Source organism: Sardina pilchardus, chromosome 9 (genome assembly GCF_963854185.1).
Source record: "Sardina pilchardus chromosome 9, fSarPil1.1, whole genome shotgun sequence".
NCBI lineage: Eukaryota > Metazoa > Chordata > Actinopteri > Clupeiformes > Clupeidae > Sardina > Sardina pilchardus.
In genome coordinates this window covers 5,084,069-5,093,301 of record NC_085002.1, presented here as the reverse complement: position 1 = coordinate 5,093,301, position 9,233 = coordinate 5,084,069, and positions in this window count along the sequence as shown.

Genomic DNA, 9,233 nt, shown 5'->3' with positions numbered 1-9,233 from the left:
CTCTCTCTCTCTCTTTCTCTCTCTCTCTCACACACACACACACACACATCAACTCTCTTGCTCTCTGTTGCATTTATTGTTTACTATAAGTTGTAGATGAGTGTGTGCATGTGTGTGTGTGTGTGTGTGTGTGTGTGTGTGTGTGTGTGTGTGTGTGTGTGTGTGTGTGTGTTTGTATATTTGAAACCATGCTGAGTTTTATTGATTTCTGAGTGGCTATACTGTGGGCATGACTTCAGGAAGTCTGTGTCCATAATGAAAAGCTTTCTCCAAATGAAATGGTGCCGTCACGATGCTACAGTGTTCTGTGAGGCGACTCACAACAGGTCCGCGCCACACAAACCAAACACGCTAGACATGTCTATGAACCTCCAGACCCAGACACCTGGACACACACACACACACACACACACACATACACACACACACACACACACACACACACACACACACACACACACACACACACACACACACACACACACACACACACACACACACACACACACACATACGCTCACTTACACAGTCTGTGTATGTGTGTGTGAGTGTGCATTCAACACACACCCCCTGGGTGTGGAACAGATGCCCAGAGTAAACTGCTGTGATGAAATGGGCGCACCAGACTACTACCCGTTCAAATGAAGGCCACCCAGCCAGGAGAGCCTCTCAATACTGAATGAATTGAATCGTTAGGACATCTTTCACCGCCTGTCAGGATCCTCATGCCAGAAATCAGCCCTGAGAGTCTTACGAGCCAATTCAGAGGCAGATTTATGGAATTCCAGTTCTGGTTGATGCCAGCGCAAAGCTGCCATCATAGCCTGTGCAGACTTCTCTTTGAGTCTGAGCGTCGTCAATGTGACTGAAACAGACGGAAAATACCTGATTTGCTCTAACAGTCGCGCTCCTGTGAAGAAAAATGAATGACTTTTACAACTTAACTTTAACTAATTCCATTAGTACAAGCCGCTGCTGGTTATTGCTATGAATGACACTCTGCACCACCTCCATCTCTGAGCTGGCTGTGTGTGTGTGTGTGTGTGTGTGTGTGTGTGTGTGTGTGTGTGTGTGTGTGTGTGTGTGTGTGTGTGTGTGTGTGTGTGTGTGTGTGTGTGTGTGTGTGTGTGTGATTTCCTGGAGTCTCCCTGCATTGCGTGACTCATCATGACTGACTCACACTCACACTCAATCCTGCTCTCTCTCTGTCTCTCTCACACACACAGCACACAGCACACACACACACACACACACACACACACACACTCAGACTACCTCTCCAGCAGACAGCGGAGCAGACAGGAGCACTATGCTGAGTGCTAGAATAGGAGTGCTGTGCGCTATGCTAACCCACTGTGAAGGCTGATGGGGTGGGCTGCGGGTTGGTGGGAGGTGTGTGTGTGTGTGTGTGTGTGTGTGTGTGTGTGTGTGTGTGTTGAGGGGCTGTTTTTGTGCTGCCAGTGAGTCAGAGCTGGTGGGACGTCTGAGGACTGAGGACTGTCAGGGAAAAGTGTTGCAAACAGACCCGGCCTGCCAGTACCACCCAGTCGCAGCGTGCACGCGTGTGTGTGTGTGTGTGCGTGTGCGCGTGTGTGTGTGTGTGTGTGTGTGTGTGTGTGTGTGTGTGTTGTGTGTGTGTGTGTGTGTGTGTGTGTGTGTGTTTGTGTATGTATACGTGTGTGTGTGTGTGTGTGTGTGTGCGCGTGTGTGTGTGCGCGTGTGTGCGTGTATGTGTATGTGTGTGTGTGCGTGTATGTGTGCGCGTGTGTATGTGTGTGTGTGTGTATGTGTGTGTGTGTGTGTGTGTGTGTGTGTGTGCGATCACGATGGCTTTGGTGTGGACGTTGGCGGGCAGTTGGGATGCTGGTGGTGGCGTAGTAAACAGCCTATTAGGGGCAGAGCGGTGATTCAGCGCAGAAGCATATGTGGAACTGTGTGTGTGTGTGTATGTGTGTGTGTGTGTGTGAAGACTGAGAGTATACTGTATGTGTGTGTGAGAGACCAAGTTTGAGTGTGTATATGAGAGTCTGAGAGAACTCTCTCTTTCTCTCGCTCTGGATTTGCTGGTGTTTGGATGTGGATGTGTGTGAGTGTGTGCATGCGTGCGTGTGTGTGTGCGAGTGGCTGTGTGTGTGGCTGTGTGTATGTGTATGTGTATGTGTGTTTGTGTGTTGGATGGTGTGACAGCTCGGTGTAGTCCCTGCAGTAACTCAGGAGGAGTGTGTCCTTGAGGTCCTCCTCACGTCTGGCTCTGCTCCAGGTCAGCTCCCTCACTGCCTTGTGCCAGAGACCAGCACCCTCGGAGACACACACACACACACACACCACACACACAGAGACATTCAAACACACACACACACACACACACACACACACACACACACACATTCTCTCTCTCTCTCTCTCTCTCACACACACACACACACAACCACACACACAGACAGAGACACACACATAAACACACACAGACACTCTCTCTCTCACACACACACACACACACACACACACACACACACACACACACACACACACACACACACACACTCCAGATGTGTTCCAGAGGTTCTGTATAGCCCATCCTGATGAATAAACAACACTGTCTCTGAGCTTTATGAATGGCTAGACTCCAGTAACGGAGCTGGGCCAGAATACAGGGAAGCTGAGCACTCTGAGATGCAGCAGAGAGGTTTGATTGACAGTTGAGTGCACCACTAACTTCTTGCTGTGTTCGCGCCCTTACATAACTCCCTATGCACCGCTGACGCTGAATATAGGCCATTATGGCGAAAAAGCCTTCCGCAGCAGTCGCTGTTATTGCATGTTAATCAGACAGCCTTGGCGCGTGCCGCGATGCCATCCTCTCAAGTCTGCTCTAGCGTGGCACACAAGGAGCTGATGCCAGCCGCGGTGCAGCTGACGGCATGCCGCTCACAGGAAATGCTCACGCAACAGAGCCCGCCAGCACCCAATGGGGCATTTTTCTGCCACGCTGAACACACACGGGCCCTGCCATGATATCCATGGCCAGAGGAGGTGGAAACACAGGCTCTTCATAACATGTAATAACTGTGTGTGTGTGTGTCTGTGTGTGTCTGTGTGTGTCTGTGTGTGTGGGTGGTGTGTGTAGACGCTTGTGTGAATGTGTGTGGTGTGGTGTGCGTGTATTCTTGTGTGTTCTTGAGTTCGTGTGTGTATGCGTTGGTGTGTATGTGTGTCTGTGTGTGTGTGTGCGTGTGTTTGTGTGTCCATGTGTGCACGCGTGCTTGAACAGGCCGCTCATGTGTGACGATCCCCGGGGCTCCACAGCTGAGGATGAGCTGGTCTTGTTTAACACCTCCATATCCTCATAGGCACGTAAACACACACACACACACACACACACACACACATACACTGGACTCAAACACACACACACACACACACACACACACAGAGGACTCATATAGAAGACGGCTTCAGGGCCATATCCAGCAGTGATCCGGCATGGACTCATTCCACAATCTGTCCAGGGCGAGCCACTCTGTTAAACACACACACACACACACACACACACACACACGCACACACACACACACGCACACACACACACACGCACACACATACACACACACACACACACACACACACACACACACACACACACACACACAAACACAGAGAGAGAGAGAGAAGAATGAGAGAGAGAGATAGAATGAGAGAGGAGACAATGAATAAAAATTCAGATTTCCCCTATTCATATTCCTGTCACTGCTCAGGCATCCTCTGTCCAGTTCAGCAGTGGCGGCCGGTGGCGGCGCTTGGATGGGAACATAGTGAAGGTCATGAGTGTGTGGCAGGGGAACATAGTGAAGGTCATGAGTGTGTGGCAGGGGAACATAGTGAAGGTCATGAGTGTGTGGCAGGGGACACGGCGTCTTGCAGGGAGGGGCCAGCGAGAGGTGGGGGGGGGGGGGGGGGGGGGGCGGCGGTCTTGAGGGATTTTCTGGTGCATTGCAGCGTCAGCAACTCTCAGCAGCGTAGGCTGTGTGTGTGTGTGTGTGTGTGTGTACATATGTGTGTGCAAGACACACCCACCCCCCCCCCCCACACACACACACACACACACATGCACCCACCCACCCACACCCACCCACCCACACCCACACACACACACACACACACACACACTAAGACACTAACAGACAGAGGAGGGAAGTTCAGAGTCATAGCCTTTGACTGTGGGAGAGCTGGAAGAGCCTCCGTGCCTAAACTGATGTCGTCCCAGACGGTCATTTGTGCTCTACAATACAGTATACAGTGTGTGTCTTCTGGCAGTGGAGCAATAGCACTGGCCTGATGATCACAATAGAAACTCACTAGCAGACCATGCAGACACTACTGTCAGGCAGGGTTACAGAAGTGTGTACTCTTGGCTACTAGTCTACAATTGCAGTAGTACCAATATAGTGTGTCTACACTCTTAAAAGAAAGGGTTCTTGGGGTGCTATCTAGAACCATGATGGCTTTAAAGAACTATTAGGAGTTCCTTTGATGTACCTTTCAAAATGGCTAGAAGAACTATTTAGGGGTGCCACATATGAAGCATGCAATATAACCATTTTTGGTTCTATATACTGTAGCACCTTTTTTCTAAGAGTGCACTAAAACTTTATGATAACCAAAGTCCCATCATATCCCTAAGAATGACCACAAAACGACCCCCCACCAGACCGCCCCTGAAGACACTACAGTTCTAACGGTTGGGGATTTTCTCTGCTCTCTTGGCCACTGTGCTGCGTGGCCACGACGGCGGGCCTGGGCTGACCTGGAATCAATATCTGTTGGCCGAGGAGCCTCCTTCTCAACTGTCAAGCTTAAACACGCACACCATTATCGGGTGGCGGCTAGCTCAGCTGTCTGTTCAGCTTGAATTAAAGCAGGCTAGGCTAACGCCGACTACATGTCTGCTTTAAAAGGGTCGTTAACGAGCGCAACGCTCATTAATGGAATCGGAAGTGTCAGCGGAGGGAGGTGGAGATGAGCCACGTGGCCAGGAGTGGACACACAGAGGAGAGGAGTGGAAATACACACACACACACACGCACACACACACACACACACACACACACACATCTGGGAGTAGAGGAGTGGACACACACACACACACACACACACACACGTCTAGGGGTAGAGGAGTGGACACACACACACACACACACACACACACACACACACACATCTGGGGGTAGAGGACACACACACATCTGGGGGTAGAGGAGTGGACACACATACACACACACACACATCTGGGGGTAGAGGAGTGGACACACACACATCTGGGGGTAGAGGAGTGGAAACACACACACACACACACATCTGGGGGTAGAGGACACACACACAACTAGGGGTAGAGGAGTGGAAACACACACACACACACATACACACACACACATCTGGGAGTAGAGGAGTGGACACACACACACGTCTAGGGGTAGAGGAGTGGACACACACACACACACACACACACACACATCTGGGGAGGAGTGGACACACACACACACATCTGGGGTAGAGAAGTGGACACACACACACACACATCTGGGGGTAGAGGAGTGGACACATACACACACACACATCTGGGGGGGTAGAGGACACACACACCTCTGCAGACATCCCAAGTCTCCCGGAAGTTCCGGGAGTCTCCCGCATTTAGATAGCGGCTCCCTGATGCCCGCAAATTAGTTCAAATCTCCTGGAATCTAGAGGGAGTGGGGAAGATCGCGCACACACAACACAGACCGTTTTTGGTTGCCTGTCCCCGGGAAAATACAGAAAAAATCTGTATCCCATTTTTTTAAGATAAAAGTTGTATCTTTAGATATAAGATATAACTTCTATCAGATTGATAGTCAAACTGAAAATATCCCTGGGTTTTTTTTTTCAGATTTTTGGGATGATGTCCCCGGTTTTGGTCTCGGACATCTGGTCACCTTTCAGTGGGAGCATCAATCATCTTCTCAGCAGGTAACATAACATCAAAGGACAGTCTAAAGAATGCCTACAGGTAGGTCCACTGAACTTTTATGTTGGATTAACTCCGTTTATGATAACATTATTTCATTCAGTTCAAAACTTCAGCCGAGGCAGCAGCTGAAAGTTGCCAGTGAAAGGCAGCTGCCCCCCGGGGCACCATGTGGCCCTCGTCAGAGCCCGATCGCTTGCCAGGGTTACTATCAGGGTCAGTTCTAGTGCCGCCGTGTGAGTTCCACTGGCCTGGTGTAGCGATGGCACGGCGCTCCATTCATCCCTATGGAGCCTGGCCTGCTGCTCATGCCGTCAATGAACTCATGGGATCCGATCCAACTACCCCGAGGGCAGCCACGCAACCCGGATCAGTGTGGTGTTGTTGTTCCTCGATGTTGTGATGTAGGGCTGATCCGCATTGGCCCAATTTGTGTGTGTGTGTGTGTGTGTGTGTGTTGGGTGTTGGGTGTTGTGTGTGTGTGTGTGTGTTGGGTGTGTGTGTGTGTGTGTGTGTGTGTTGGGTGTGTGTGTGGGTGTGTCGGAGGGGGTGAGAAACGGGGTCGTGAGCTGTTTTCTGCTTGGTTGGACGGTGCCTGGCGCTTCAGAAGGCATCAGGGCAGAAGCGTGCCAACTGGGTTGGGTTCGGCACCTGCAAGGGCCTGGCTTTACTAGAGTGGTTTTCTCAGTGCAACAACCAGAGGCATGGCTAGTCTCTGTGTGTGTGTGTGTGTGTGTGTGTGTGTGTGTGTGTGTGTGTGTGTGTGTGTGTGTGTGTGTGTGTGTAAGAGAGAGAGAGAGAGAGAGAGAGAGAGAGAGAGAGGGAGGGGGAGGGAGGGAGGGAGGGGAAAGGGCAGTGTGTGTGTGACAAAGGACTCAATTGAGGAAATCAGTCACTGAATGCAGATTAAATGTAGAGTCATCTTATAATGTGTGTCACTACAGTCAAATGTGGAGCAGTCTCAGCATGCCCTGACCCCTTTGGAGAAGTGGCACTACGCTACTCCATACGCCACACTATCTATATAATAGAGGCAGGTGTAGAATAGATCATTTTAGCATAATGATGGTGAGTCTGCCAATTGGTAGTGTTAAATTATTAATAATCAAAGTGGATTGAATTTGCTCATCAAAAGTAAACACTCAAACAATTCAAGCAGGTTACTCAACCAACACCACTTATCTGTTTGCATTAGGCGTGCCACTTCCAGGCTATACAGTTTACATGTAGGAGTCCTTATGAGCCCACTGTATATTTGCATGGAGTGTGTAGCCTACATTTGATGAATGAAAATGTGATGGTCAAAGTTATAATCCTGCATTATCCCAGCTTACTATACAGTGAACATCCTAAAATACATTGAGATGCTTAGGGGTGCTTTTTCCATTATCAGACAAATGCGTCGACTACACACACAAAACAACTTTTAATCAACTTCCGTGTGTTCTTTTAGCAAACCCTGCAAATTATGAGTGGAAGATAAAGAATGAGGTACGCTCCTCTCAGCCTTTCCTACAGATGAAACCCTTATTAAAGTAGGTCGCCGACACTCTCCGCTCACGTCTGCGATCCTTTCCCTTTAAATTGCCCATGCTGCGGAAAAAGTAAGGAGTGGTGTAGTCTGGTGCGTGCGTCCCAGCCCAGCCGTCCGCGCCGCGCCAGAGTCTTTTTGTATGCACAGCGTTGCCTAACTGCAGGTTTGCCTTTAACGCGTTAACTAGCCGACTAATGACCATTAGCTGTCAGAGGAAATCCATCGCAGAGCGTTTGAACCTGAGATACTTGTAGGCTGCTGCATTTAGGTGGTCTGCTGCGTCTTGCATCCAATTATCGGTGCGCTAGACCGGTGGGCAGCAGCGGCAGTAGGGGCGGATACGGCAGCAGAAGAACCCCAAAGCGTCATTTGTGTTCCCAAACGATGGTGATTTTTGATGCATGTCCTTCAATTGAGTGTATAAATCTGTTTAGAGTGACTAAAACATGTTTGCGCATGGGGTATGAAATTGGCCACTGCCGCCTCTCACGGGCTTTGCATGTGCATGGCAACCTGCTGTTGGTTAGGTAGCCTAACCTGCAGCGCCTCGGCTTTGAACTTCAGATGGTAAAGCAACACGATAAACACGACTCTTTTCAGCGAGCAACGGGGGAGAATGTGCCCGATTGTTCACCATAGCCTACCTGAAAAACACAATTTTAATCTGATCAAAATATTGCTTTCGTAACGAACATTCTGGCTGTGTGATGAATTTCGCGGCAATGTTTCATTCAACAGATTGATAATCCCCTTTGAAATTATGTTCAGGTTGTCAAAATGCAAAGAACGCCTTTTATTCTGTTAATAAAGTCACTCCTTCATGATTACTTCTCCATGGCCGCTATAAATAAGATCACAATTATAACATTGCTGTTTTCCATGTCGTTCCTTGCAGGCGTCATTATGGCCAATAAAATGCCGATGGATATGAACACTTCTGTTGATTCTTGCACTGTTGGATATTAGCGGTGCTCATTGCTACTTTGGTTTAGAAGCCACGTCACCGAATTGTTCCTGTCTTCCCACGACAACCTGCTGTAGAGACCGAGCGCGAAGCATCGGGGGGAGGCGAGGACACACCCGCACTGTACCGCTCTCTCCCCCCTCCTCCTCCGCCCAGATCAGATCATGCTCCCGGTGCGCTGGTAGCCGTCACCGCAGCTGCTGCAGAACGCCCCAAGACTTGGAAACTGGGAATGTATACAAATATTTTGGGATAATTTTCCATATGAGTTCCAGGAGGACACCTTCGTCGCCACAGGAGGTTAATTCTCTATTTGGCACCGGTCCTGCGTCCCATCGAGGCCAGGTGGCGTGGCTTTGATAAAGAAGTTTATTTGCAGGTAGAGTATGCCTGGGCGCCAAACTAGATTCCATTATTGATTTGCTCTCGTTACATTAGATGAAGTTTACAGTGATATTGCCGGGAGATATTTTTCTGTAGAGAAACATTTCTGTCTAATCTTTTCAAAAGACAAATCGAATGTTGTGTCTGTAATGAATATGTATCTGTTCTGAATTTGTTGCAGAGGTAAGCCAATAGCACTTGTGATAGATACAGAGATAGATAGTGGTGTAAAGGAGATGGTGGGACAAGAACTTTCCACTTAATAATGGCACTGAAATCTGTTTCTCTGCCCTTTAATATTTTATCTCATGGTGCTGAATATTTCAAAGGCTGTTGCCATTTCAGTGGCA